This window comes from Procambarus clarkii, chromosome 37 (assembly GCF_040958095.1).
Source record: "Procambarus clarkii isolate CNS0578487 chromosome 37, FALCON_Pclarkii_2.0, whole genome shotgun sequence".
Classification (NCBI taxonomy): domain Eukaryota; kingdom Metazoa; phylum Arthropoda; class Malacostraca; order Decapoda; family Cambaridae; genus Procambarus; species Procambarus clarkii.
In genome coordinates, this window is record NC_091186.1 from 2,123,929 (window position 1) to 2,148,197 (window position 24,269).

The following is a 24,269-nucleotide window of genomic DNA, read 5'->3' on the forward strand; positions in this document are numbered from 1 at the left end:
ATCATAGAGTGAGATTTCGTATTATTTAGATCCAAGAAAAGACATATGACAATGTTGTTTCCAATACAAATGATAAAAATCAATGTGTTTTCATTTGAATAAACAAAAATGTTCCTGATTTTCCGTTTATATTACCGATGGAAGATGTACAAGAAAACCGCTCTATTCCGGCTGAAACGTCGATATATGCAATAAAAACCGAACTTCTTCCCTTTTCAATATCTTTCTCAGTATTTTAACGATAAACAAATAAATGATTGAAAAGGAAGTATTAAAGGTTATTATCTAATGAATTCTGTGTGTGCATCATATTTATCGTATATTTATGAATTAATACCAATAAACTGAAAATTCACAAAAACGTAGAAAAACGGCAAAATATTGTCTAATTCGATGATATTTTGTTTAAATCACATTAAGGAAAAGGGGATGATAAACGTCAAAATATTGCTAAATTCGATGATTTTTCGTACGAAACAAAATGCAAGAAAACCTGCTTAAAATGCAATATAATGCGAAATTCTGATATATGAAGGACAAATCACATATTGTGATACTACATGAAATAGTATCGAAATATTGGTAAAAACGAATATATATACGTAATATCAAACTACATGAAAAACGTGAAAAAAAATCACTATTTTACCAAATTTGAGGATTTTAAATCCGAATCATAGAGCAAGGTTTCGTATTATTTAGATCCAAGAAAAGACATATGACAATGTTGTTTCCAATACAAATGATATAAATCAATGTGTTTTCATTGGAATTAACTAAAACGTTCCTGATTTTCCGTTTATATTACCGATGGAAGATGTACACGTAAAACCGCTCTAATCCGGCTGAAACGTCGATATATGCAATAAAAACCGAACTTCTCCCCTTTTCAATATCTTACTCAGTATTTAAACGAGAAACTTATAAATGATTGAAAAGGGAAGTATTAAAGGTTATAATCTAATGAATTATGTTTGTGCATCATATTTATCGTATTTATATGAATTAATACCAATAAACTGATAATTCACAAAAACGTAGAAAAACGGCAAAACATTGTATAATTCGATGATATTTTGTTTAAATCACATTAAGGAAAAGGGGATGATAAACGTCAAAATATTGCTAAATTCGATGATTTTTCGTACGAAACAAAATGCAAGAAAACCTGCTTAAAATGCAATATTATGCGAAATTCTGAGATTTGAAGGCCAAATCACATATTGTGATAATACATGAAATAGTATCGAAATATTGGTAAAAACGAATATATATACGTAATATCAAACTACATGAAAAACATGAAAAAAATCACTATTTTACCATATTAGAGGATTTTCACTTCGAATCATAGAGCGAGATTTCCTATTATTTAGATCCATGAAAAGAGATATGACAATGTTGTTTCCAATACAAATGATAAAAATCAATGTGTTTTCATTAGATTAACTAAAATGTTCCTGATTTTCCGTTTATATTACCGATGGAAGATGTACACGTAAAACCGCTCTATTCCGGCTGAAACGTCGATATGTGCAATAAAAACCGAACTTCTCCCCTTTTCAATATCTTACTCAGTATTTTAACGAGAAACAAGTAAATGATTGAAAAGGGAGTATTAAAGGTTATTATCTAATGAATTATGAATGTGCATCATATTTATCGTATATATATGAATTAATACCAATAAACTGAAATTTCACAAAAACGTAGAAAAACGGCAAAATATTGTCTAATTCGATGATATTTTGTTTAAATCACATTAAGGAAAAGGGGATGACAAACGTCAAAATACTGCTAAATTCGGTGATTTTTCGTACGAAACAAAATGCAAGAAAACCTGCTTGAAATGCAATATTATGCGAAATTCTGAAATTTGAAGGCCAAATCACATATTGTGATACTACATGAAATACTATCGAAATATTGGTAAAAACGAATATATATACGTAATATCAAACTACATGAAAAACGTGAAAAAGTCACTATTTTACCAAATTTGAGGATTTTAACTTCGAATCATAGAGCGAGGTTTCGTATTATTTAGATCCAAGAAAAGACATATGACAATGTTGTTTCCAATACAAATGATAAAAATCAATGTGTTTTCATTAGAATTAACTAAAATGTTCCTCATTTTCCGTTTATATTACCGATGGAAGATGTAAAAGAAAACCGCTCTATTCCGGCTGAAACGTCGATATATGCAATAAAAACCGAACTTCTCCCCTTTTCAATATCTTTCTCAGTATTTTAATGATAAACAAATAAATGATTGAAAAGGAAGTATTAAAGGTTATTATCTAATGAATTCTGTGTGTGCATCATATTTATCGTATATTTATGAATTAATACCAATAAACTGAAAATTCACAAAAACGTAGAAAAACGGCAAAATATTGTCTAATTCGATGATATTTTGTTTAAATCACATTAAGGAAAAGGGGATGATAAACGTCAAAATATTGCTAAATTCGATGATTTTTCGTACGAAACAAAATGCAAGAAAACCTGCTTAAAATGCAACATAATGCGAAATTCTGAGATTTGCAGGACAAATCACATATTGTGATACTACATGAAATAGTATCGAAATATTGGTAAAAACGAATATATATACGTAATATCAAACTACATGAAAAACGTGAAAAAAAATCACTATTTTACCAAATTTGAGGATTTTAAATCCGAATCATAGAGCAAGGTTTCGTATTATTTAGATCCAAGAAAAGACATATGACAATGTTGTTTCCAATACAAATGATAAAAATCAATGTGTTTTCATTAGAATTAACTAAAACGTTCCTGATTTTCCGTTTATATTACCGATGGAAGATGTACACGTAAAACCGCTCTAATCCGGCTGAAACGTCGATATATGCAATAAAAACCGAACTTCTCCCCTTTTCAATATCTTACTCAGTATTTTAACGAGAAACTTATAAATGATTGAAAAGGGAGTATTAAAGGTTATAATCTAATGAATTATGTTTGTGCATCATATTTATCGTATATATATGAATTAATACCAATAAACTGATAATTCACAAAAACGTAGAACAACGGCAAAATATTGTCTAATTCGATGATATTTTGTTTAAATCACATTAAGGAAAAGGGGATGATAAACGTCAAAATATTGCTAAATTCGATGATTTTTCGTACGAAACAAAATGCAAGAAAACCTGCTTAAAATGCAATATTATGCGAAATTCTGAGATTTGAAGGCCAAATCACATATTGTGATACTACATGAAATAGTATCGAAATATAAGAAATAACGAATATATATACGTAATATCAAACTACATGAAAAACGTGAAAAAAGTCACCATTTTACCAAATTTGAAGATTTCAACTTTGAATCATAGAGCAAGGTTTCGTATTATTTAGATCCAAGAAAAGACATATGACAATGTTGTTTCCAATGCAAATGATAAAAATCAATGTGTTTTCATTTGAATAAACAAAAATGTTCCTGATTTTCCGTTTATATTACCGATGGAAGATGTACAAGAAAACCGCTCTATTCCGGCTGAAACGTCGATATATGCAATAAAAACCGAACTTCTTCCCTTTTCAATATCTTTCTCAGTATTTTAATGATAAACAAATAAATGATTGAAAAGGAAGTATTAAAGGTTATTATCTAATGAATTCTGTGTGTGCATCATATTTATCGTATATTTATGAATTAATACCAATAAACTGAAAATTCACAAAAACGTAGAAAAACGGCAAAATATTGTCTAATTCGATGATATTTTGTTTAAATCACATTAAGGAAAAGGGGATGATAAACGTCAAAATACTGCTAAATTCGATGATTTTTCGTACGAAACAAAATGCAAGAAAACCTGCTTAAAATGCAATATAATGCGAAATTCTGAGATTTGAAGGACAAATCACATATTGTGATACTACATGAAATAGTATCGAAATATTGGTAAAAACGAATATATATACGTAATATCAAACTACATGAAAAACATGAAAAAAATCACTATTTTACCATATTAGAGGATTTTCACTTCGAATCATAGAGCGAGATTTCCTATTATTTAGATCCATGAAAAGAGATATGACAATGTTGTTTCCAATACAAATGATAAAAATCAATGTATTTTCATTAGATTAACTAAAATGTTCCTGATTTTCCGTTTATATTACCGATGGAAGATGTACACGTAAAACCGCTCTATTCCGGCTGAAACGTCGATATACGCAATAAAAACCGAACTTCTCCCCTTTTCAATATCTTACTCAGTATTTTAACGAGAAACAAGTAAATGATTGAAAAGGGAGTATTAAAGGTTATTATCTAATGAATTATGAATGTGCATAATATTTATCGTATATATATGAATTAATACCAATAAACTGAAAATTCACAAAAACGTAGAAAAACGGCAAAATATTGTCTAATTCGATGATATTTTGTTTAAATCACATTAAGGAAAAGGGGATGACAAACGTCAAAATACTGCTAAATTCGGTGATTTTTCGTACGAAACAAAATGCAAGAAAACCTGCTTGAAATGCAATATTATGCGAAATTCTGAAATTTGAAGGCCAAATCACATATTGTGATACTACATGAAATACTATCGAAATATTGGTAAAAACGAATATATATACGTAATATCAAACTACATGAAAAACGTGAAAAAGTCACTATTTTACCAAATTTGAGGATTTTAACTTCGAATCATAGAGCGAGGTTTCGTATTATTTAGATCCAAGAAAAGACATATGCTAATGTTGTTTCCAATGCAAATGATAAGAATCAATGTGTTTTCATTAGAATTAACTAAAATGTTCCTCATTTTCCGTTTATGTTACCGATGGAAGATGTAAAAGAAAACCGCTCTATTCCGGCTGAAACGTCGATATATGCAATAAAAACCGAACTTCTCCCCTTTTCAATATCTTACTCAGTATTTTAACGAGAAACAAATAAATGATTGAAAAGGAAGTATTAAAGGTTATTATCTAATGAATTATGTGTGTGCATCATATTTATCGTATATTTATGAATTAATACCAATAAACTGAAAATTCACAAAAACGTAGAAAAACCGCAAAATATTGTCTAATTCGATGATATTTTGTTTAAATCACATTAAGGAAAAGGGGATGATAAACGTTAAAATATTGCTAAATTCGATGATTTTTCGTACGAAACAAAATGCAAGAAAACCTGCTTAAAATGCAATATTATGCGAAATTCTGAGATTTGAAGGCCAAATCACATATTGTGATAATACATGAAATAGTATCGAAATATTGGTAAAAACGAATATATATACGTAATATCAAACTACATGAAAAACGTGAAAAAAGTCACTATTTTACCATATTTGAGGATTTTAACTTCGAATCATAGGGTGAGATTTCGTATTATTTAGATCCAAGAAAAGACATATGACAATGTTGTTTCCAATACAAATGATAAAAATCAATGAGTTTTCATTTGAATAAACAAAAATGTACCTGATTTTCCGTTTATATTACCGATGGAAGATGTACAAGAAAACCGCTCTATTCCGGCTGAAACGTCGATATATGCAATAAAAACCGAACTTCTCCCCTTTTCAATATTTTACTCAGTATTTTAACGATAAACAAATAAATGATTGAAAAGGAAGTATTAAAGATTATTATCTAAAGAATTCTGTGTGTGCATCATATTTATCGTATATTTATGAATTAATACCAATAAACTGAAAATTCACATAAACGTAGAAAAACGGCAAAATATTGTCTAATTCGATGATATTTTGTTTAAATCACATTTAGGAAAAGGGGATGATAAACTTCAAAATATTGCTAAATTCGATGATTTTTCGTACGAAACAAAATGCAAGAAAACCTGCTTGAAATGCAATATTATGCGAAATTCTGAAATTTGAAGGCCAAATCACATATTGTGATACTACATGAAATACTATCGAAATATTGGTAAAAACGAATATATATACGTAATATCAAACTACATGAAAAACGTGAAAAAGTCACTATTTTACCAAATTTGAGGATTTTAACTTCGAATCATAGAGCGAGGTTTCGTATTATTTAGATCCAAGAAAAGACATATGCTAATGTTGTTTCCAATGCAAATGATAAGAATCAATGTGTTTTCATTAGAATTAACTAAAATGTTCCTCATTTTCCGTTTATATTACCGATGGAAGATGTAAAAGAAAACCGCTCTATTCCGGCTGAAACGTCGATATATGCAATAAAAACCGAACTTCTCCCCTTTTCAATATCTTACTCAGTATTTTAACGAGAAACTTATAAATGATTGAAAAGGGAGTATTAAAGGTTATAATCTAATGAATTATGTTTGTGCATCATATTTATCGTATATATATGAATTAATACCAATAAACTGATAATTCACAAAAACGTAGAAAAACGGCAAAATATTGTCTAATTCGATCATATTTTGTTTAAATCACATTAAGGAAAAGGGGATGATAAACGTCAAAATATTGCTAAATTCGATGATTTTTCGTACGAAACAAAATGCAAGAAAACCTGCTTAAAATGCAATATTATGCGAAATTCTGAGATTTGAAGGCCAAATCACATATTGTAATACTACATGAAATAGTATCGAAATATTAGAAAAAACGAATATATATACGTAATATCAAACTACATGAAAAACGTGAAAAAAGTCACCATTTTACCAAATTTGAAGATTTTAACTTTGAATCATAGAGCAAGGTTTCGTATTATTTAGATCCAAGAAAAGACATATGACAATGTTGTTTCCAATACAAATGATAAAAATCAATGTGTTTTCATTTGAATAAACAAAAATGTTCCTGATTTTCCGTTTATATTACCGATGGAAGATGTACAAGAAAACCGCTCTATTCCGGCTGAAACGTCGATATATGCAATAAAAACCGAACTTCTTCCCTTTTCAATATCTTTCTCAGTATTTTAATGATAAACAAATAAATGATTGAAAAGGAAGTATTAAAGGTTATTATCTAATGAATTCTGTGTGTGCATCATATTTATCGTATATTTATGAATTAATACCAATAAACTGAAAATTCACAAAAACGTAGAAAAACGGCAAAATATTGTCTAATTCGATGATATTTTGTTTAAATCACATTAAGGAAAAGGGGATGATAAACGTCAAAATATTGCTAAATTCGATGATTTTTCGTACGAAACAAAATGCAAGAAAACCTGCTTAAAATGCAACATAATGCGAAATTCTGAGAATTGCAGGACAAATCACATATTGTGATACTACATGAAATAGTATCGAAATATTGGTAAAAACGAATATATATACGTAATATCAAACTACATGAAAAACGTGAAAAAAAATCACTATTTTACCAAATTTGAGGATTTTAAATCCGAATCATAGAGCAAGGTTTCGTATTATTTAGATCCAAGAAAAGACATATGACAATGTTGTTTCCAATACAAATGATAAAAATCAATGTGTTTTCATTAGAATTAACTAAAACGTTCCTGATTTTCCGTTTATATTACCGATGGAAGATGTACACGTAAAACCGCTCTAATCCGGCTGAAACGTCGATATATGCAATAAAAACCGAACTTCTCCCCTTTTCAATATCTTACTCAGTATTTAAACGAGAAACTTATAAATGATTGAAAAGGGAGTATTAAAGGTTATAATCTAATGAATTATGTTTGTGCATCATATTTATCGTATATATATGAATTAATACCAATAAACTGATAATTCACAAAAACGTAGAAAAACGGCAAAATATTGTATAATTCGATGATATTTTGTTTAAATCACATTAAGGAAAAGGGGATGATAAACGTCAAAATATTGCTAAATTCGATGATTTTTCGTACGAAACAAAATGCAAGAAAACCTGCTTAAAATGCAATATTATGCGAAATTCTGAGATTTGAAGGCCAAATCACATATTGTGATAATACATGAAATAGTATCGAAATATTGGTAAAAACGAATATATATACGTAATATCAAACTACATGAAAAACATGAAAAAAATCACTATTTTACCATATTAGAGGATTTTCACTTCGAATCATAGAGCGAGATTTCCTATTATTTAGATCCATGAAAAGAGATATGACAATGTTGTTTCCAATACAAATGATAAAAATCAATGTGTTTTCATTAGATTAACTAAAATGTTCCTGATTTTCCGTTTATATTACCGATGGAAGATGTACACGTAAAACCGCTCTATTCCGGCTGAAACGTCGATATATGCAATAAAAACCGAACTTCTCCCCTTTTCAATATCTTACTCAGTATTTTAACGAGAAACAAGTAAATGATTGAAAAGGGAGTATTAAAGGTTATTATCTAATGAATTATGAATGTGCATCATATTTATCGTATATATATGAATTATTACCAATAAACTAAAAATTCACAAAAACGTAGTAAAACGGCATAATATTGTTTAATTCGATGATATTTTGTTTAAATCACATTAAGGAAAAGGGGATGACAAACGTCAAAATACTGCTAAATTCGGTGATTTTTCGTACGAAACAAAATGCAAGAAAACCTGCTTGAAATGCAATATTATGCGAAATTCTGAAATTTGAAGGCCAAATCACATATTGTGATACTACATGAAATACTATCGAAATATTGGTAAAAACGAATATATATACGTAATATCAAACTACATGAAAAACGTGAAAAAGTCACTATTTTACCAAATTTGAGGATTTTAACTTCGAATCATAGAGCGAGGTTTCGTATTATTTAGATCCAAGAAAAGACATATGCTAATGTTGTTTCCAATGCAAATGATAAGAATCAATGTGTTTTCATTAGAATTAACTAAAATGTTCCTCATTTTCCGTTTATATTACCGATGGAAGATGTAAAAGAAAACAGCTCTATTCCGGCTGAAACGTCGATATATGCAATAAAAACCGAACTTCTCCCCTTTTCAATATCTTACTCAGTATTTTAACGAGAAACTTATAAATGATTGAAAAGGGAGTATTAAAGGTTATAATCTAATGAATTATGTTTGTGCATCATATTTATCGTATATATATGAATTAATACCAATAAACTGATAATTCACAAAAACGTAGAACAACGGCAAAATATTGTCTAATTCGATGATATTTTGTTTAAATCACATTAAGGAAAAGGGGATGATAAACGTCAAAATATTGCTAAATTCGATGATTTTTCGTACGAAACAAAATGCAAGAAAACCTGCTTAAAATGCAATATTATGCGAAATTCTGAGATTTGAAGGCCAAATCACATATTGTGATACTACATGAAATAGTATCGAAATATAAGAAATAACGAATATATATACGTAATATCAAACTACATGAAAAACGTGAAAAAAGTCACCATTTTACCAAATTTGAAGATTTCAACTTTGAATCATAGAGCAAGGTTTCGTATTATTTAGATCCAAGAAAAGACATATGACAATGTTGTTTCCAATGCAAATGATAAAAATCAATGTGTTTTCATTTGAATAAACAAAAATGTTCCTGATTTTCCGTTTATATTACCGATGGAAGATGTACAAGAAAACCGCTCTATTCCGGCTGAAACGTCGATATATGCAATAAAAACCGAACTTCTTCCCTTTTCAATATCTTTCTCAGTATTTTAATGATAAACAAATAAATGATTGAAAAGGAAGTATTAAAGGTTATTATCTAATGAATTCTGTGTGTGCATCATATTTATCGTATATTTATGAATTAATACCAATAAACTGAAAATTCACAAAAACGTAGAAAAACGGCAAAATATTGTCTAATTCGATGATATTTTGTTTAAATCACATTAAGGAAAAGGGGATGATAAACGTCAAAATACTGCTAAATTCGATGATTTTTCGTACGAAACAAAATGCAAGAAAACCTGCTTAAAATGCAATATAATGCGAAATTCTGAGATTTGAAGGACAAATCACATATTGTGATACTACATGAAATAGTATCGAAATATTGGTAAAAACGAATATATATACGTAATATCAAACTACATGAAAAACATGAAAAAAATCACTATTTTACCATATTAGAGGATTTTCACTTCGAATCATAGAGCGAGATTTCCTATTATTTAGATCCATGAAAAGAGATATGACAATGTTGTTTCCAATACAAATGATAAAAATCAATGTGTTTTCATTAGATTAACTAAAATGTTCCTGATTTTCCGTTTATATTACCGATGGAAGATGTACACGTAAAACCGCTCTATTCCGGCTGAAACGTCGATATACGCAATAAAAACCGAACTTCTCCCCTTTTCAATATCTTACTCAGTATTTTAACGAGAAACAAGTAAATGATTGAAAAGGGAGTATTAAAGGTTATTATCTAATGAATTATGAATGTGCATAATATTTATCGTATATATATGAATTAATACCAATAAACTGAAAATTCACAAAAACGTAGAAAAACGGCAAAATATTGTCTAATTCGATGATATTTTGTTTAAATCACATTAAGGAAAAGGGGATGACAAACGTCAAAATACTGCTAAATTCGGTGATTTTTCGTACGAAACAAAATGCAAGAAAACCTGCTTGAAATGCAATATTATGCGAAATTCTGAAATTTGAAGGCCAAATCACATATTGTGATACTACATGAAATACTATCGAAATATTGGTAAAAACGAATATATATACGTAATATCAAACTACATGAAAAACGTGAAAAAGTCACTATTTTACCAAATTTGAGGATTTTAACTTCGAATCATAGAGCGAGGTTTCGTATTATTTAGATCCAAGAAAAGACATATGCTAATGTTGTTTCCAATGCAAATGATAAGAATCAATGTGTTTTCATTAGAATTAACTAAAATGTTCCTCATTTTCCGTTTATGTTACCGATGGAAGATGTAAAAGAAAACCGCTCTATTCCGGCTGAAACGTCGATATATGCAATAAAAACCGAACTTCTCCCCTTTTCAATATCTTACTCAGTATTTTAACGAGAAACAAATAAATGATTGAAAAGGAAGTATTAAAGGTTATTATCTAATGAATTATGTGTGTGCATCATATTTATCGTATATTTATGAATTAATACCAATAAACTGAAAATTCACAAAAACGTAGAAAAACCGCAAAATATTGTCTAATTCGATGATATTTTGTTTAAATCACATTAAGGAAAAGGGGATGATAAACGTTAAAATATTGCTAAATTCGATGATTTTTCGTACGAAACAAAATGCAAGAAAACCTGCTTAAAATGCAATATTATGCGAAATTCTGAGATTTGAAGGCCAAATCACATATTGTGATAATACATGAAATAGTATCGAAATATTGGTAAAAACGAATATATATACGTAATATCAAACTACATGAAAAACGTGAAAAAAGTCACTATTTTACCATATTTGAGGATTTTAACTTCGAATCATAGGGTGAGATTTCGTATTATTTAGATCCAAGAAAAGACATATGACAATGTTGTTTCCAATACAAATGATAAAAATCAATGAGTTTTCATTTGAATAAACAAAAATGTACCTGATTTTCCGTTTATATTACCGATGGAAGATGTACAAGAAAACCGCTCTATTCCGGCTGAAACGTCGATATATGCAATAAAAACCGAACTTCTCCCCTTTTCAATATTTTACTCAGTATTTTAACGATAAACAAATAAATGATTGAAAAGGAAGTATTAAAGATTATTATCTAAAGAATTCTGTGTGTGCATCATATTTATCGTATATTTATGAATTAATACCAATAAACTGAAAATTCACATAAACGTAGAAAAACGGCAAAATATTGTCTAATTCGATGATATTTTGTTTAAATCACATTAAGGAAAAGGGGATGATAAACTTCAAAATATTGCTAAATTCGATGATTTTTCGTACGAAACAAAATGCAAGAAAACCTGCTTAAAATGCAATATTATGCGAAATTCTGAGATTTGAAGGCCAAATCACATATTGTGATACTACATGAAATAGTATCGAAATATTAGTAAAAACGAATATATATACGTAATATCAAACTACATGAAAAACGTGAAAAAAGTCACCATTTTACCAAATTTGAAGATTTTAACGTTGAATCATAGAGCAAGGTTTCGTATTATTTAGATCCAAGAAAAGACATATGATAATGTTGTTTCCAATACAAATGATAAAAATCAATGTGTTTTCATTAGAATTTATTGCACAAATCACATATTGTGATAAAATGTTCCTGATTTTCTGTTTATATTACCGATGGAAGATGTACACGTCAAACCGCTCTAATCCGGCTGAAACGTCGATATATGCAATAAAAACCGAACTTCTCCCCTTTTCAATATTTTACTCAGTATTTAAACGAGAAACAAATAAATAAGTAAAGTATTAGTAAAAGTAAGTATTAAAGGTTATTATCTAATGAATTATGTGTGTGCATCATATTTATCGTATATTTATGAATTAATACCAATAAACTGAAAATTCACAAAAACGTAGAAAAACGGCAAAATATTGCCTAATTCGATAATATTTTGTTTAAATCACATTAAGGAAAAGGGAATGATAAACGTCAAAATATTGTTAAATTCGACGATTTTTCGTACGAAACAAAATGCAAGAAAACCTGCTTAAAATGCAATATTATGCGAAATTCAGAGATTTGAAGGCCAAATCACATATTGTGATAATACATGAAATAGTATCGAAATATTGGTAAAAACAAATATATATACGTAATATCAAACTACATGAAAAACCTGAAAAAAGTCACTATTTTACCATATTTGAGGATTTTCACTTCGAATCATAGAGTGAGATTTCGTATTATTTAGATCCAAGAAAAGACATATGACAATGTTGTTTCCAATACAAATGATAAAAATCAATGTGTTTTCATTTGAATAAACAAAAATGTTCCTGATTTTCCGTTTATATTACCGATGGAAGATGTACAAGAAAACCGCTCTATTCCGGCTGAAACGTCGATATATGCAATAAAAACCGAACTTCTTCCCTTTTCAATATCTTTCTCAGTATTTTAACGATAAACAAATAAATGATTAAAAGGAAGTATTAAAGGTTATTATCTAATGAATTCTGTGTGTGCATCATATTTTCGTATATTTATGAATTAATACCAATAAACTGAAAATTCACAAAAACGTAGAAAAACGGCAAAATATTGTCTAATTCGATGATATTTTGTTTAAATCACATTAAGGAAAAGGGGATGATAAACGTCAAAATATTGCTAAATTCGATGATTTTTCGTACGAAACAAAATGCAAGAAAACCTGCTTAAAATGCAATATAATGCGAAATTCTGAGATTTGAAGGACAAATCACATATTGTGATACTACATGAAATAGTATCGAAATATTGGTAAAAACGAATATATATACGTAATATCAAACTACATGAAAAACGTGAAAAAAAATCACTATTTTACCAAATTTGAGGATTTTAAATCCGAATCATAGAGCAAGGTTTCGTATTATTTAGATCCAAGAAAAGACATATGACAATGTTGTTTCCAATACAAATGATAAAAATCAATGTGTTTTCATTAGAATTAACTAAAACGTTCCTGATTTTCCGTTTATATTACCGATGGAAGATGTACACGTAAAACCGCTCTAATCCGGCTGAAACGTCGATATATGCAATAAAAACCGAACTTCTCCCCTTTTCAATATCTTACTCAGTATTTAAACGAGAAACTTATAAATGATTGAAAAGGGAGTATTAAAGGTTATAATCTAATGAATTATGTTTGTGCATCATATTTATCGTATATATATGAATTAATACCAATAAACTGATAATTCACAAAATCGTAGAAAAACGGCAAAATATTGTATAATTCGATGATATTTTGTTTAAATCACATTAAGGAAAAGGGGATGATAAACGTCAAAATATTGCTAAATTCGATGATTTTTCGTACGAAACAAAATGCAAGAAAACCTGCTTAAAATGCAATATTATGCGAAATTCTGAGATTTGAAGGCCAAATCACATATTGTGATAATACATGAAATAGTATCGAAATATTGGTAAAAACGAATATATATACGTAATATCAAACTACATGAAAAACATGAAAAAAAATCACTATTTTACCATATTAGAGGATTTTCACTTCGAATCATAGAGCGAGATTTCCTATTATTTAGATCCATGAAAAGAGATATGACAATGTTGTTTCCAATACAAATGATAAAAATCAATGTGTTTTCATTAGATTAACTAAAATGTTTCTGATTTTCCGTTTATATTACCGATGGAAGATGTACACGTAAAACCGCTCTATTCCGGCTGAAACGTCGATATATGCAATAAAAACCGAACTTCTCCCCTTTTCAATATCTTACTCAGTATTTTAACGAGAAACAAGTAAATGATTGAAAGGGAGTATTAAAGGTTATTATCTAATGAATTATGAATGTGCATCATATTTATCGTATATATATGAATTATTACCAATAAACTAAAAATTCACAAAAACGTAGTAAAACGGCATAATATTGTTTAATTCGATGATATTTTGTTTAAATCACATTAAGGAAAAGGGGATGACAAACGTCAAAATACTGCTAAATTCGGATGATTTTTCGTACGAAACAAAATGCAAGAAAACCTGCTTGAAATGCAATATTATGCGAAATTCTGAAATTTGAAGGCCAAATCACATATTGTGATACTACATGAAATACTATCGAAATATTGGTAAAAACGAATATATATACGTAATATCAAACTACATGAAAAACGTGAAAAAGTCACTATTTTACCAAATTTGAGGATTTTAACTTCGAATCATAGAGCGAGGTTTCGTATTATTTAGATCCAAGAAAAGACATATGCTAATGTTGTTTCCAATGCAAATGATAAGAATCAATGTGTTTTCATTAGAATTAACTAAAATGTTCCTCATTTTCCGTTTATATTACCGATGGAAGATGTAAAAGAAAACAGCTCTATTCCGGCTGAAACGTCGATATATGCAATAAAAACCGAACTTCTCCCCTTTTCAATATCTTACTCAGTATTTTAACGAGAAACTTATAAATGATTGAAAAGGGAGTATTAAAGGTTATAATCTAATGAATTATGTTTGTGCATCATATTTATCGTATATATATGAATTAATACCAATAAACTGATAATTCACAAAAACGTAGAACAACGGCAAAATATTGTCTAATTCGATGATATTTTGTTTAAATCACATTAAGGAAAAGGGGATGATAAACGTCAAAATATTGCTAAATTCGATGATTTTTCGTACGAAACAAAATGCAAGAAAACCTGCTTAAAATGCAATATTATGCGAAATTCTGAGATTTGAAGGCCAAATCACATATTGTGATACTACATGAAATAGTATCGAAATATAAGAAATAACGAATATATATACGTAATATCAAACTACATGAAAAACGTGAAAAAAGTCACCATTTTACCAAATTTGAAGATTTCAACTTTGAATCATAGAGCAAGGTTTCGTATTATTTAGATCCAAGAAAAGACATATGACAATGTTGTTTCCAATGCAAATGATAAAAATCAATGTGTTTTCATTTGAATAAACAAAAATGTTCCTGATTTTCCGTTTATATTACCGATGGAAGATGTACAAGAAAACCGCTCTATTCCGGCTGAAACGTCGATATATGCAATAAAAACCGAACTTCTTCCCTTTTCAATATCTTTCTCAGTATTTTAATGATAAACAAATAAATGATTGAAAAGGAAGTATTAAAGGTTATTATCTAATGAATTCTGTGTGTGCATCATATTTATCGTATATTTATGAATTAATACCAATAAACTGAAAATTCACAAAAACGTAGAAAAACGGCAAAATATTGTCTAATTCGATGATATTTTGTTTAAATCACATTAAGGAAAAGGGGATGATAAACGTCAAAATACTGCTAAATTCGATGATTTTTCGTACGAAACAAAATGCAAGAAAACCTGCTTAAAATGCAATATAATGCGAAATTCTGAGATTTGAAGGACAAATCACATATTGTGATACTACATGAAATAGTATCGAAATATTGGTAAAAACGAATATATATACGTAATATCAAACTACATGAAAAACATGAAAAAAATCACTATTTTACCATATTAGAGGATTTTCACTTCGAATCATAGAGCGAGATTTCCTATTATTTAGATCCATGCAAAGAGATATGACAATGTTGTTTCCAATACAAATGATAAAAATCAATGTGTTTTCATTAGATTAACTAAAATGTTCCTGATTTTCCGTTTATATTACCGATGGAAGATGTACACGTAAAACCGCTCTATTCCGGCTGAAACGTCGATATACGCAATAAAAACCGAACTTCTCCCCTTTTCAATATCTTACTCAGTATTTTAACGAGAAACAAGTAAATGATTGAAAAGGGAGTATTAAAGGTTATTATCTAATGAATTATGAATGTGCATAATATTTATCGTATATATATGAATTAATACCAATAAACTGAAAATTCACAAAAACGTAGAAAAACGGCAAAATATTGTCTAATTCGATGATATTTTGTTTAAATCACATTAAGGAAAAGGGGATGACAAACGTCAAAATACTGCTAAATTCGGTGATTTTTCGTACGAAACAAAATGCAAGAAAACCTGCTTGAAATGCAATATTATGCGAAATTCTGAAATTTGAAGGCCAAATCACATATTGTGATACTACATGAAATACTATCGAAATATTGGTAAAAACGAATATATATACGTAATATCAAACTACATGAAAAACGTGAAAAAGTCACTATTTTACCAAATTTGAGGATTTTAACTTCGAATCATAGAGCGAGGTTTCGTATTATTTAGATCCAAGAAAAGACATATGCTAATGTTGTTTCCAATGCAAATGATAAGAATCAATGTGTTTTCATTAGAATTAACTAAAATGTTCCTCATTTTCCGTTTATGTTACCGATGGAAGATGTAAAAGAAAACCGCTCTATTCCGGCTGAAACGTCGATATATGCAATAAAAACCGAACTTCTCCCCTTTTCAATATCTTACTCAGTATTTTAACGAGAAACAAATAAATGATTGAAAAGGAAGTATTAAAGGTTATTATCTAATGAATTATGTGTGTGCATCATATTTATCGTATATTTATGAATTAATACCAATAAACTGAAAATTCACAAAAACGTAGAAAAACCGCAAAATATTGTCTAATTCGATGATATTTTGTTTAAATCACATTAAGGAAAAGGGGATGATAAACGTTAAAATATTGCTAAATTCGATGATTTTTCGTACGAAACAAAATGCAAGAAAACCTGCTTAAAATGCAATATTATGCGAAATTCTGAGATTCATCTTTTCAATCATTTATTTGTTTCTCGTTAAAATACTGAGTAAGATATTGAAAAGGGGAGAAGTTCGGTTTTTATTGCATATATCGACGTTTCAGCCGAATTAGAGTGGTTTTACGAGTACATCTTCCATCGGTAATATAAGCGGAAAATCAGGAACATTTTAGTTAATTCTAATGAAAACACATTGATTTTTATCATTTGTATTGGAAACAACATTGTCATGTCTTTTCTTGGATCTAAATAATACGAAATGTCACTCTATGATTCGAAGTTAAAATCCTCAAATTTGGTAAAATAGTGATTTTTTCACGTTTTTTGTGTAGTTTGATATTACGTATACATTCGTTTTTACCAATATTTCGATACTATTTCATGTATTATCACAATATGTGATTTGGCCTTCAAATCTCAGAATTTCGCATAATATTGCATTTTAAGCAGGTTTTCTTGCGTTTTGTTTCGTACGAAAAATCATCGAATTTAGCAATATTTTGACGTTTATCATCCCCTTTTCCTTAATCTGATTTAAACAAAATATCATCGAATTAGACAATATTTTGCCGTTTTTCTACGTTTTTGTGAATTTTCAGTTTATTGGTATTAATTCATATATATACGATAAATATGATGCACACACATAATTCATTAGATAATAACCTTTAATACTTACTTTTACTAATACTTTACTTATTTATTTGTTTCTCGTTTAAATACTGAGTAAGATATTGAAAAGGGGAGAAGTTCGGTTTTTATTGCATATATCGACGTTTCAGCCGGATTAGGGCGGTTTTACGTGTACATCTTCCATCGGTAATATAAACGGAAAATCAGGAACATTTTAGTTAATTCTAATGAAAATACATTGATTTTAATCATTTGTATTGGAAACAACATTGTCATATGTCTTTTCTTGGATCTAAATAATAAGAAACCTTGCTCTATGATTCAAAGTTAAAATCTTCAAATTTGGTAAAATGGTGACTTTTTTCACGTTTTTCATGTAGTTCGATATTACGTATATATATTCGTTTTTACTAATATTTTGATACTATTTCATGTAGTATCACAATATGTGATTTGGCCTTCAAATCTCAGAATTTCGCATAATATTGCATTTTAAGCAGGTTTTCTTGCATTTTGTTTCGTACGAAAAATCATCGAATTTAGCAATATTTTGACGTTTATCATCCCCTTTTCCTTAATGTGATTTAAACAAAATATCATCGAATTAGACAATATTTTGCCGTTTTTCTACGTTTTTGTGAATTTTCAGTTTATTTGTATTAATTCATATATATACGATAAATATGATGCACACACATAATTCATTAGATAATAACCTTTAATACTTACTTTTCAATCATTTGTTTGTTTCTCGTTAAAATACTGAGTAAGATATTGGAAAGGGAAGAAGTTCGGTTTTTGGTTGCATATATCGACATTTCAGCCGGATTAGAGCGGTTTTACGTGTACATTTTCCATCGGTAATATAAACGGAAAATCAGGAACATTTTAGTTAATTTAAATGAAAACACATTGATTTTTATCATTTGTATTGGAAACAACATTGTCATATGTCTTTTCTTGGATCTAAATAATAGGAAATCTCACTCTATGATTCGAAGTGAAAATCCTCAAATATGGTAAAATAGTGACTTTTTTCACGTTTTTCATGTAGTTTGATATTACGTACATATATTCGTTTTTACCAATATTTCGATACTATTTCATGTATTATCACAATATGTGATTTGGCCTTCAAATCTCAGAATTTCGCATAATATTGCATTTTAAGCAGGTTTTCTTGCATTTTGCTTCGTACGAAAAATCATCGAATTTAGCAATATTTTGACGTTTATCATCTCCTTTTCCTTAATGTGATTTAAACAAAATATCATCGAATTAGACAATATTTTGCGGTTTTTCTACGTTTTTGTGAATTTTCAGTTTATTGGTATTAATTCATAAATATACGATAAATATGATGCACACACATAATTCATTAGATAATAACCTTTAATACTGCCTTTTCAATCATTTAACTGTTTCTCGTTAAAATACTGAGTAAGATATTGAAAAGGGGAGAAGTTCGGTTTTTATTGCATATATCGACGTTTCAGCCGGATTACAGTGGTTTTACGAGTACATCTTCCATCGGTAATATAAGCGGAAAATCAGGAACATTTTAGTTAATTCTAATGAAAACACATTGATTTTTATCATTTGTATTGGAAACAACATTGTCATGTCTTTTCTTGGATCTAAATAATACGAAATGTCACTCTATGATTCGAAGTTAAAATCCTCAAATTTGGTAAAATAGTGACTTTTTTCACGTTTTTCATGTAGTTTGATATTACGTATATATATTCGTTTTTACCAATATTTCGATACTATTTCATGTATTATCACAATATGTGATTTGGCCTTCAAATCTCAGAATTTCGCATAATATTGCATTTTAAGCAGGTTTTCTTGCATTTTGTTTCGTACGAAAAATCATCGAATTTAGCAATATTTTGACGTTTATCATCCCCTTTTCCTTAATGTGATTTAAACAAAATATCATCGAATTAGACAATATTTTGAAGTTTTCAACGTTTTTGTGAATTTTCAGTTTATTGGTATTAATTCATAAATATACGATAAATATGATGCACACACAGAATTCATTAGATAATAACCTTTAATACTTCCTTTTCAATCATTTATTTGTTTATCGTTTAAATACTGAGAAAGATATTGAAAAGGGGAGAAGTTCGGTTTTTATTGCATATATCGACATTTCAGCCGGAATAGAGCGGTTTTCTTGTACATCTTCCATCGGTAATGTAAACGAAAAATCAGGAACATTTTTGTTTATTCAAATGAAAACACATTGATTTTTATCATTTGTATTGGAAACAACATTGTCATATGTCTTTTCTTGGATCTAAATAATACGAAACCTTGCTCTATGATTCGAAGTTAAAACCCTCAAATTTGGTAAAATAGTGATTTTTTTTCACGTTTTTCATGTAGTTTGATATTACGTATATATATTCGTTTCAACCAATATTTCGATACTATTTCATGTATTATCACAATATGTGATTTGGCCTTCAAATCTCAGACTTTCGCATAATATTGCATTTTAAGCAGGTTTTCTTGCATTTTGCTTCGTACGAAAAATCATCGAATTTAGCAATATTTTGACGTTTATCATCTCCTTTTCCTTAATGTGATTTTAACAAAATATCATCGAATTAGACAATATTTTGCGGTTTTTCTACGTTTTTGTGAATTTTCAGTTTATTGGTATTAATTCATATATATACGATAAATATGATGCACACACATAATTCATTAGATAATAACCTTTAATACTTCCTTTTCAATCATTTATTTGTTTCTCGTTAAAATACTGAGTAAGATATTGAAAAGGGGAGAAGTTCGGTTTTTATTGCATATATCGACGTTTCAGCCGAATTAGAGTGGTTTTACGAGTACATCTTCCATCGGTAATATAAGCGGAAAATCAGGAACATTTTAGTTAATTCTAATGAAAACACATTGATTTTTATCATTTGTATTGGAAACAACATTGTCATGTCTTTTCTTGGATCTAAATAATACGAAATGTCACTCTATGATTCGAAGTTAAAATCCTCAAATTTGGTAAAATAGTGATTTTTTTCACGTTTTTTGTGTAGTTTGATATTACGTATACATTCGTTTTTACCAATATTTCGATACTATTTCATGTATTATCACAATATGTGATTTGGCCTTCAAATCTCAGAATTTCGCATAATATTGCATTTTAAGCAGGTTTTCTTGCGTTTTGTTTCGTACGAAAAATCATCGAATTTAGCAATATTTTGACGTTTATCATCCCCTTTTCCTTAATCTGATTTAAACAAAATATCATCGAATTAGACAATATTTTGCCGTTTTTCTACGTTTTGTGAATTTTCAGTTTATTGGTATTAATTCATATATATACGATAAATATGATGCACACACATAATTCATTAGATAATAACCTTTAATACTTACTTTTACTAATACTTTACTTATTTATTTGTTTCTCGTTTAAATACTGAGTAAGATATTGAAAAGGGGAGAAGTTCGGTTTTATTGCATATATCGACGTTTCAGCCGGATTAGGGCGGTTTTACGTGTACATCTTCCATCGGTAATATAAACGGAAAATCAGGAACATTTTAGTTAATTCTAATGAAAATACATTGATTTTAATCATTTGTATTGGAAACAACATGTCATATGTCTTTTCTTGGATCTAAATAATAAGAAACCTTGCTCTATGATTCAAAAGTTAAAATCTTCAAATTTGGTAAAATGGTGACTTTTTTCACGTTTTTCATGTAGTTCGATATTACGTATATATATTCGTTTTTACTAATATTTTGATACATTTCATGTAGTATCACAATATGTGATTTGGCCTTCAAATCTCAGAATTTCGCATACATAAATTGCATTTTAAGCAGGTTTTCTTGCATTTTGTTTCGTACGAAAAATCATCGAATTTAGCAATATTTTGACGTTTTATTCATCCCCCTTTTCCTTAATGTGATTTAAACAAAATATCATCGAATTAGACAATATTTTGCCGTTTTTCTACGTTTTTTGTGAATTTTCAGTTTATTTGTATTAATTCATATATATACGATAAATATGATGCACACACATAATTCATTAGATAATAACCTTTAATACTTACTTTTCAATCATTTGTTTGTTTCTCGTTAAAATACTGAGTAAGATATTGGAAAGGGAAGAAGTTCGGTTTTTGGTTGCATATATCGACATTTCAGCCGTATTAGAGCGGTTTTACGTGTACATTTTCCATCGGTAATATAAACGGAAAATCAGGAACATTTTAGTTAATTTAAATGAAAACACATTGATTTTTATCATTTGTATTGGAAACAACATTGTAATATGTCTTTTCTTGGATCTAAATGAATAGGAAATCTCACTCTATGATTCGAAGTGAAAATCCTCAAATATGGTAAAATAGTGACTTTTTTCACGTTTTTCATGTAGTTTGATATTACGTACATATATTCGTTTTTACCAATATTCGATACTATTCATGTATTATCACAATATGTGATTTGGCCTTCAAATCTCAGAATTTCGCATAATATTGCATTTTAAGCAGGTTTCTTGCATTTTTGCTTCGTACGAAAAATCATCGAATTTAGCAATATTTTGACGTTTATCATCTCCTTTTCCTTAATGTGATTAAACAAAATATCATCGAATTAGACAATATTTTGCGGTTTTTCTACGTTTTTGGAATTTTCAGTTTATGGTATTAATTCATAAATATACGATAAATATGATGCACACACATATTCATTAGATAATAACCTTTAATACTGCCTTTTCAATCATTTAACTGTTTCTCGTTAACAATACTGAGTAAGATATTGAAAAGGGAGGAAGGTCGGTTTTTATTGCATATATCGACGTTTCAGCCGGATTACAGTGGTTTTACGAGTACATCTTCCATCGGTAATATAAGCGGAAAATCAGGAACATTTTAGTTAATTCTAATGAAAACACATTGATTTTATCATTTGTATTGGAAAAAACATTGTCATGTCTCTTTCTTGGATCTAAATAATACGAAATGTCACTCTATGATTCGAAGGTAAAATCCTCAAATTTGGTTAAAATAGTGACTTTTTTCACGTTTTTCATGTAGTTTGATATTACGTATATATATTCGTTTTTACCAATATTTCGATACTATTTCAATGTATTATCACAATATGTGATTTGGCCTTCAAATCTCAGAATTTAGCATAATATTGCATTTTAAGCAGGTTTTCTTGCATTTTGTTTCGTACGAAAAATCATCGAATTTAGCAATATTTTGACGTTTATCATCCCCTTTTCCTTAATGTGATTTAAACAAAATATCATCGAATTAGACAATATTTTGAAGTTTTCAACGTTTTTGTGAATTTTCAGTTTATTGGTATTAATTCATAAATATACGATAAATATGATGCACACACAGAATTCATTAGATAATAACCTTTAATACTTCCTTTTCAATCATTTATTTGTTTATCGTTTAAATACTGAGAAAGATATTGAAAAGGGGAGAAGTTCGGTTTTTATTGCATATATCGACATTTCAGCCGGAATAGAGCGGTTTTCTTGTACATCTTCCATCGGTAATGTAAACGGAAAATCAGGAACATTTTTGTTTATTCAAATGAAAACACATTGATTTTTATCATTTGTATTGGAAACAACATTGTCATATGTCTTTTCTTGGATCTAAATAATACGAAACCTTGCTCTATGATTCGAAGTTAAAACCCTCAAATTTGGTAAAATAGTGATTTTTTTTCACGTTTTTCATGTAGTTTGATATTACGTATATATATTCGTTTCAACCAATATTTCGATACTATTTCATGTAGTATCACAATATGTGATTTGTCCTTCAAATCTCAGAATTTCGCATAATATTGCATTTTAAGCAGGTTTTCTTGCATTTTGTTTCGTACGAAAAATCATCGAATTTAGCAATATTTTGACGTTTATCATCCCCTTTTCCTTAATGTGATTTAAACAAAATATCATCGAATTAGACAATATTTTGCCGTTTTTCTACGTTTTTGTGAATTTTCAGTTTATTGGTATTAATTCATATATATACGATAAATATGATGCACACACATAATTCATTAGATAATAACCTTTAATACTTACTTTTACTAATACTTTACTTATTTATTTGTTTCTCGTTTAAATACTGAGTAAGATATTGAAAAGGGGAGAAGTTCGGTTTTTATTGCATATATCGACGTTTCAGCCAGATTAGGGCGGTTTTACGTGTACATCTTCCATCGGTAATATAAGCGGAAAATCAGGA